Below are 7,500 nucleotides of genomic sequence, written 5' to 3' on the forward strand. Positions count from 1 at the left end.
AGAGTCGAGTAGAGAGAGAGTAGAGGGAGATTAAGTCGAGTAGGGGTAGAGTAGAGGGAGGTAGAGTCGAGTAGAGAGAGAGTAGAGGGAGGTTAAGTCGAGTAGGGGTAGAGTAGAGGGAGGTAGAGTCGAGTAGAGATAGAGTAGAGGGAGGTTAAGTCGAGTAGGGGTAGAGTAGAGGGAGGTCGAGTCGAGTAGAGAGAGAGTAGAGGGAGGTTAAGTCGAGTAGGGGTAGAGTAGAGGGAGGTAGAGTCGAGTAGGGGTAGAGTAGAGGGAGATAGAGTCGAGTAGGAATAGAGTAGAGTAAGTCGAGTAAAGGTAGAGAAGAGGTAGAGAAGAGGGAGGGAGAGTAGAGGTAGAGCTGAGTATAGTTTGAGTAGAGGTAATATATACTGTAGATTGAAGGGAGGGAGGTAGAGTGGATGTAGAGTAGAGGTAGAGTAGATTTGGAGTAGAGAGAGTTAGAGTTGAGTAGAGGTAAAGTAGAGTAGAGGTAGAGAGCGGTAGAGTTGATGTAGAGGTAGAGTAGAGGTTGGGTAGAGTAACTATATAGATAAAAGGGAGGGAGGTAGAGTAGATGTAGAGCAGATGTCGAGTGGAGGTGGAGAACAACTTGAGTCGATCGAGGTAGAGCTGAGTAGAGGTAGAGTAGAGGGAGGTTGAGAAGAGGTGGAGTAGAGGCGCTAAAGTAAAGTAGAGGTAAAGAAGGGTAGATAAAAGGGAGGTCGAGAAGAGGTGGAGGACAGGGAGGTCGAGAAGAGGTGGAGTAGAGGCGAAAAAGTAAAGTAGAGGTAAAGAAGGGTAGATAAAAGGGAGGTCGAGAAGAGGTGGAGGACAGGGAGGTCGAGAAGAGGTGGAGTAGAGGCGAAAAAGTAAAGTAGAGGTAGAGAAGAGTAGAGTGGGGTAAAGGTAGTATAGAGGGTTGCGGGAGGGTAAGTTAGGGTGTAATGGACGCGAGTAGAGGATGGTAGAGCAACACTACACGGCATCACCGGTGGAGAGCAGACAACATAGCGACTGCTCGGTTAAAGGTTTTGCGATGGAGGATCCGTGTCCTTCACCCTCTCTCCAGAGATTCACTGTGTGGAGGCTGCAGTCGCTCGGCCACAGGGGGAACGGTGACAGTTTCCTCCATCCTCCTCATCCGTCCATCCATCCATCCATTTCCCTCCGCTTATCTGGGGCCGGGTCGCGGTGGCAGCAGGCTGAGCAAGGAGCTCCAGGCCCCTTTCTCCCAGGCAGCGTTTTCCAGCTCCTCCTGGGGGATCCCAAGGCGTTCCCAGGCCAGCTGGGATATGTAATCCCTCCAGCCCGTTCTGGGTCTACCCTATGGCTCCTACCAGTTGGACGTGCCCGGAAAACCTCCAAGGTAAGGCGCCCAGGAGGCATCCTGATCAGATGCCCGAACCACCTCAACTGGCTCCTTTCGACACAAAGGAGCAGCGGCTATACTCCGAGCTCCTTCTGGATGTCCGAGCTCCTCACCCTATCTCTAAGGTTGAGCCCAGCCACCCTACGGAGGATACTCATTTCGGCCGCTTGTATTCTTTATCTCGTTCTTTCGGTCACTACCCAAAGCTCATGACCGTAGGTGAGGGTTGGGACGTAGATGGACCGGTAAATTGAGAGCCTTGTCTTCCGGCTCAGCTCCCTACTCACCACAACGGTCCGGTACAATGCCCGCATCCCTGCTGACGCTGCACCGATCTGCCTGTCCATCTCACACTCCATTTTCCCCTGACTCGTGAACAAGATCCCGAGATACTAAAACCCCTTCACTTGGGGCAGCAACTGGCTCCCGACCCGGAAGGTACAATGCATCGTTTTCCGGCAGAGAACCATGGCCTCAGACTTGGAGGTGCTGACTCTCATCCCGACTGCTTCACACTCAGCTGCAAACCGCCCCAGTGCGTGCTGGAGGTCACGGTCTGATGAAGCCAACAAAACCACATCATCCGCAAAAAGCAGAGATGCAATTCTGAGGTTCCCAAACCCGACACTCTCCTCACCTCGGCTGCGCCTTGAGATCCTGTCCATGAATATCACAAACAGAATCGGGGACATGGGGCAACCTTGGCGGAGTCCAGCACCCACTGAGTCAACATGTTTGACTTTGTGCCGAGAATACGAACACAGCTCTCACTTTGGCTGTACAAGGCCCGGATGGCTCGTACCAACGGCCGCGGCACCCCATACTCCCTCAGTACACCCACAAGATCCCCCGAGGGACATGGTCGAAAGCCTTCTCCAGGTCTACAAAACACCTCTGGATGGGCAAACTCCCACGACCTCCCCAGCAACCCTGCAAGGGTAAAGAGCTGGTCCACTGTTACATGTCCGGGGCGCAGTCTGCATTGCTCCACCTGACTCTGTATGTCTATCATCCTCCCAGCAGAACATTGTCGTGACTCAGTGTCACAAACTCAAAATGCCGACGCGACGGCCCCTCAAACACACACACACACGTTCCAGGTGGACGGATCTCTCGGATAGACTTGACGCCGAAAGGCAGAGGGAGGCGGACCAAAACCAAAAATGTGATCTAATGTCACCGCCAGCGTGCGCGCAGGCTCGGATAATGATCACAACTGTCGTGACAAGAGCTCGGAATCCAAAACAAAAGCGGAGGAGGAGGAGGAGGAGGACGATTGACGCCAAGATCACATATGTGTGAAAAATGTGCGGTGGTCGCTGCGGAGCGGATGTAATGCGCCCGGGAGTAACATAGAAAACCCATTAAAATAAAAAAATAAAAATAATCCGTACAAATAGTTGAGGTGGCCTTTAAGAACTAACTCAGTCGTAAAAAAGAATCATCTGCATCAAGTCGACACTTTACTCCATCTGCTCCGTATGTAGGTCAAACAGGAGATTATTTTATTGGCGGAGAGTTCACTGTTTACATATTTAAATGGTGGTGAGTAGGATACGGTTATAGGTAGGCTGGGCTGTGACATCATGGCGGATGCTTTGGTGGGGGGACGGCGGGACAGGGGTTGCCGGTTGCTTTAATGGATGTCCAGTTGCCGACCACATCAGAGACGCCGGGTGAGGAGGGGTGAGGAGGGGTGGACGGGGAAGGGGAGGAGGGGCAACAGACAGCCACCGCCGCTCCCCTCCCTCTAATCTCAGCTCGGATAATCAGAAACACATGGCTCCCCCAAAATGGCTCCTCCAGCCTCTCGTCCCGTGCGGCGGGGACTGCGCCGCGGAGGGCAGCGCGCTCGCGCGCGGCGGGGCGCGGGCGCGAAACTCACGGCCGCGCAAGCACAACCGCGTGTGCCGCAAAAACATCCCACCGCGCAAAACAACAAGGTTTGGCTTGAGAAACACAAACTTTTTCGTACCAAAACGCTCACGCTGCCCTGAGGGGACACACAGAGCGGAGGAGGATGGGCTGCATGCGCGGGCACCGAGGATGGACAAAACACACACACGTGCACACACACACACACACCAGCAACCACAGCGTTAAGTGCTTGGCGCCGGGCAGAGGAAGCGCACGGTCCCAGTGCATTATCTGGAGATAAGGAGAGTGTGAGGAATCACGAGCGAGTTCCCACAGTCACTCAGACGTGATAAGGCGACTTTAACCGAAAAGCCCCCGGGGGCCAAAGTCTGGGGCCAAAGCAGCTCAGCAGCCACATGGTTCTGAGGCGTGACTGATTCTGGAGTGAAAGTCAACGGCCTCAACAACAAAGCCGCTCTTGTTGGTGTCATTGTTGTTGTTGTTGTTGTTGTTGAGCTCAGTCGGTCGCAGAGCGGCTGCTTGGAGGAACGTTTGGGGTTCAGTGCGTGAAAACACAAGAAAGGCCTCGACTTGTTTACGCTGGGTTTGAACAAATACATTGATGGTTGTATAGAGAAGAAGAATCTTTTAATTATCATGCAACACACCACAATACAACGCATGCACACACACACACACACACACACACACACACATGCTTTGGATGGTGGCTGGTGAAATGGATTCTCTGCGTTTGACCATCCTGGCTTGTCCTTCCTCCAGGGGCACAGCCAGGAGCAGGGGGCAGCATTCGTGGACGCGCCCGGGGACCTGGTGACGAGTGTCCATCGCTGGTCAGACGATGATGGGTGCATGTTTTTGGGGGGGGGGGTCCTTACTGATGGTAGGAGGAGGAAACCCCATGTGAGCACGGGGAGAACATGCAAACCCCACACAGAACGGCTTCTATTTGGGAGATAACCCACCGGAGCACGGTGCCAACAGCGCCCCAGCGAACCAGGGACCTTCTTGCTGTGAGGCAGCAGTGCAATGCACTGGGCCACCGTGCCACGAGGGAGAGGGAGGAGAGTAGAGGTAGAGTAGAGGTAGAGTAAAGGCAGAGTAAAGGGTAGAGTAGAGGTATACTTTAGTAAAGGGAGGTAGAGTTGAAAAGAGGGAGGTAGAGTTAAGGGAGGTAGAGGTAGAGTAAAGGGTAGGGTAGAGTAGAGGTAGAGTAGAGGTAGAGTAGAGGTATAGTGTAGTAAAGGGAGGTAGAGTTGAAAAGAGGGAGGTAGGGTTAAGGGAGGTAGAGGTAGAGTAAAGGGTAGAGTACAGCGAGGTAGAGGTAGAGTACAGCGAGGTAGAGGTAGAGTACAGTGAGGTAGAGTTGAGTAGAGCGAGGTCGAGTTGAGTGAGGTAGAGGTAGAGTAAAGGGTAGGGTAGAGTAGAGGTAGAGTACAGCGAGGTAGAGTTGAGGGAGGTAGAGTATAGGTTAAGTAGAGGTAGAGGATGAGTAGAGGTAGAGTGGAGTAGAGGAAGTAGCCCTGCATTCAAATGGTTCTCAGGCTTGACTGATTGTGGAGTTTTGCGTCCAAAACAACAAAGCTGTTGTTGTCATTATTTTGTTGTTGTCGTTGTAGTTGTTGTTGATGTTGTCATTGTTGTTGTTGTTGTCGTTGTTGTTGCTGTTGTTGTTGTTGGTGTCATTGTTGTTGTAGTAGTTGTTGTTGTTGTCGTTGTTGTTGTTGTCGTGTTGTTGTTGTTGAGGATGTTGTCATCATTTTGTTGTCGTTGATCTTGTTGTTGTTATTGTTGTTGTCGTTGTTGTTGTTGTTGATGATGTTGTCATTATTTTTGTTGTCGTTGATCTTTTTGTTGTAGTCGTTGATCTTGTTGTTGTTGTTGTTGTTGTTGTTGTTGTTGTTGTCGTTGTTGATGATGTCATTATTTTTGTTGTCGTTGATCTTGTTGTTGTTGTTCTTGTCGTTGTTGTTGATGATGTTGTCATTATTTTGTTGTCATTGATCTTGTTGTTGTAGTTGTTGTTGGTGTTGTTAATGTTGTCATTGTTGTTGTTGTTGTTGTTGTTGTCGTCGATGTCATTGTTGTTGTTGTTGATGATATTGTTGTCATTGTTGTTGTTGTTGTTGTTAATGTTGTCATTGTTGTTGATGTTGTCATTGTTGTTGATGTTGTCATTGTTGTTGTGGTTGTTGTTGTCTTTGTTGTTGTCGTTGTTGTTGATGATGTTGTTGTCGTTGTTGATGTGATCGTTGTTGGTGTTGTTGATGTTGTCATTGTTGTAGTGGTTGTTGTTGTGAGCTCAGTCGGTCGCAGAGCGCCTGCTTGAAGGAACGTTTGGGCTTCAGTGCATGAAAACACAAGTGAGGCCTCTGCTTATTTTCCTGGGGTTTGGACAAACACACTCAACCTTGTGATGGTTTTCCGTCCTGATATGTGGAGTGAGGCCACCGCGGCTTTTCCCTTTTTTCTTCCAATCACTCGCTCCACGTTGGAGAGCGAGGAAGAGAGGAAGAGAGGAAGAGAGGAAGAGAGGAAGAGGGGAAGAGAGGAAGAGGGGAAGAGAGGAAGAGGGGAAGAGAGGAAGAGAGGAAGAGGGGAAGAGAGGGGGGGAAACTAAAACGACTTTCAGGTTGGTCTCTGGCGTAGCGTGAAAACCAAAACCTGGAGCCAGACTTACACAACTCGGTGGCGTTGAGGAGAAAGTTACGGAGAGAGAGAGAGCGGGGACGAGAGAGAGAGCAACCATCATTCAGGGCAATGGAGGGAAAACGGGAACAAAAGAGTGAAAGCGCGAAACCTCAACCTTAGAAAGCAAAAGGAGAAAGAAAGGTGAAAAGGAACAGAAAAATAAAAACAATTTCATCTGCTATCTGCTTCCTATTAGCCGCCCAAACCGTCTGCTGCTAATACGCTCACTCCACAGAGTTTTTCTGCTGACAGAGGGGGAAACATTCAGGGCAATTTCAAGTCCCAGACTGTTTGCACACCCATGCATCTGCAGGAAAAAAAGGTAGAATCTGTCTGGATGTAAAAACAAGAGGACGGCGGCTTAATCATCCTCCTGGCAGATCGCAGCCATTTGTATTTCTGTGTTTATAGAAGCGGACACGGTGCCGTCTAATTACTGTCGGCATGCGTCTCACTCAGGCTGCGGTCCAGCTCCAGTCGAGGAGGCGTGGAAACTGAACTAGAACTAGACTAAAACTAAAACTAAAACTAAACTGGACAGGACAAGATGAACTAGAGAAACTATACTCGGAATAGACTACAATAGATTACTAAACTAAACCAAACTAAACTTAACTAAACTAAACTAAACTAAACTAAACTAAACCAAACTAAACTAAACTAAACTAAACTAAACTAAACTAAACTATACTAAACTAAACTAAACTAGACAAGACTAGACTAGACTAGACTAAACAGAAATAGACTATACTAGACTAAACTAAACAAGACTAAACCAAACCATATTAGACTAGACTAAACTGGACTCGACTCAACTCAAGTAGAATAGACTATACTAGACTACATTAAACTGAACTAGACTAAACTAAAATAAACAAGACAAGACTAGACTAGACCAAACAGAAATAGACTAGACTAGGCTAGAGTTGACTGGACGAGACTAAACTAGACTCGACTAGACTAGACTAGACAATACTGGACTAGCCTAGACTAGACTATACTGGACTAGACTAAACTAGACTAGACTAGACTAGACTAGACTAGACTAGACTAGACTAAATTAGTCTGGATTAGACTAGACAAAACTACACTCGATGATATAGCCTAACAAAAATAGACTAGGCTAGATCAGATGAAACTTAACTAGACTGGACTAGAATAGACTAGACTAGTCTGAACTGGAATGGACTGGACTGGATTAGACTGGACTGGACTAGACTAGTTTGGACTATGCTAGACTACACTAGACCCTACCAGACTGTACTTGAGTAGACTGGACCAGACTAGACTAGACTAGACTAGACTAGACTCGACTAGATTAGACTAGAATCGACTAGACTAGACTTGATTAGAATGGATTAGACTAAACTAGACAATATTGGACTAGACTATACTAGACTTGTCTAGACTGGACTAGATTAGACTGGATTCGACTAGACTAGTCTATACTGGACGAGACTAGACTAGACTATACTAGAGTGGACTGGGCTAGTCTAGACTAAACAATACTAGACTAGACTAGACTAGAATGGACTAGACTGGACGAGATCAGACTGGAT

The sequence above is a fragment of the Zeus faber genome, assembly GCF_960531495.2.
Source record: "Zeus faber genome assembly, chromosome: 7".
NCBI lineage: Eukaryota > Metazoa > Chordata > Actinopteri > Zeiformes > Zeidae > Zeus > Zeus faber.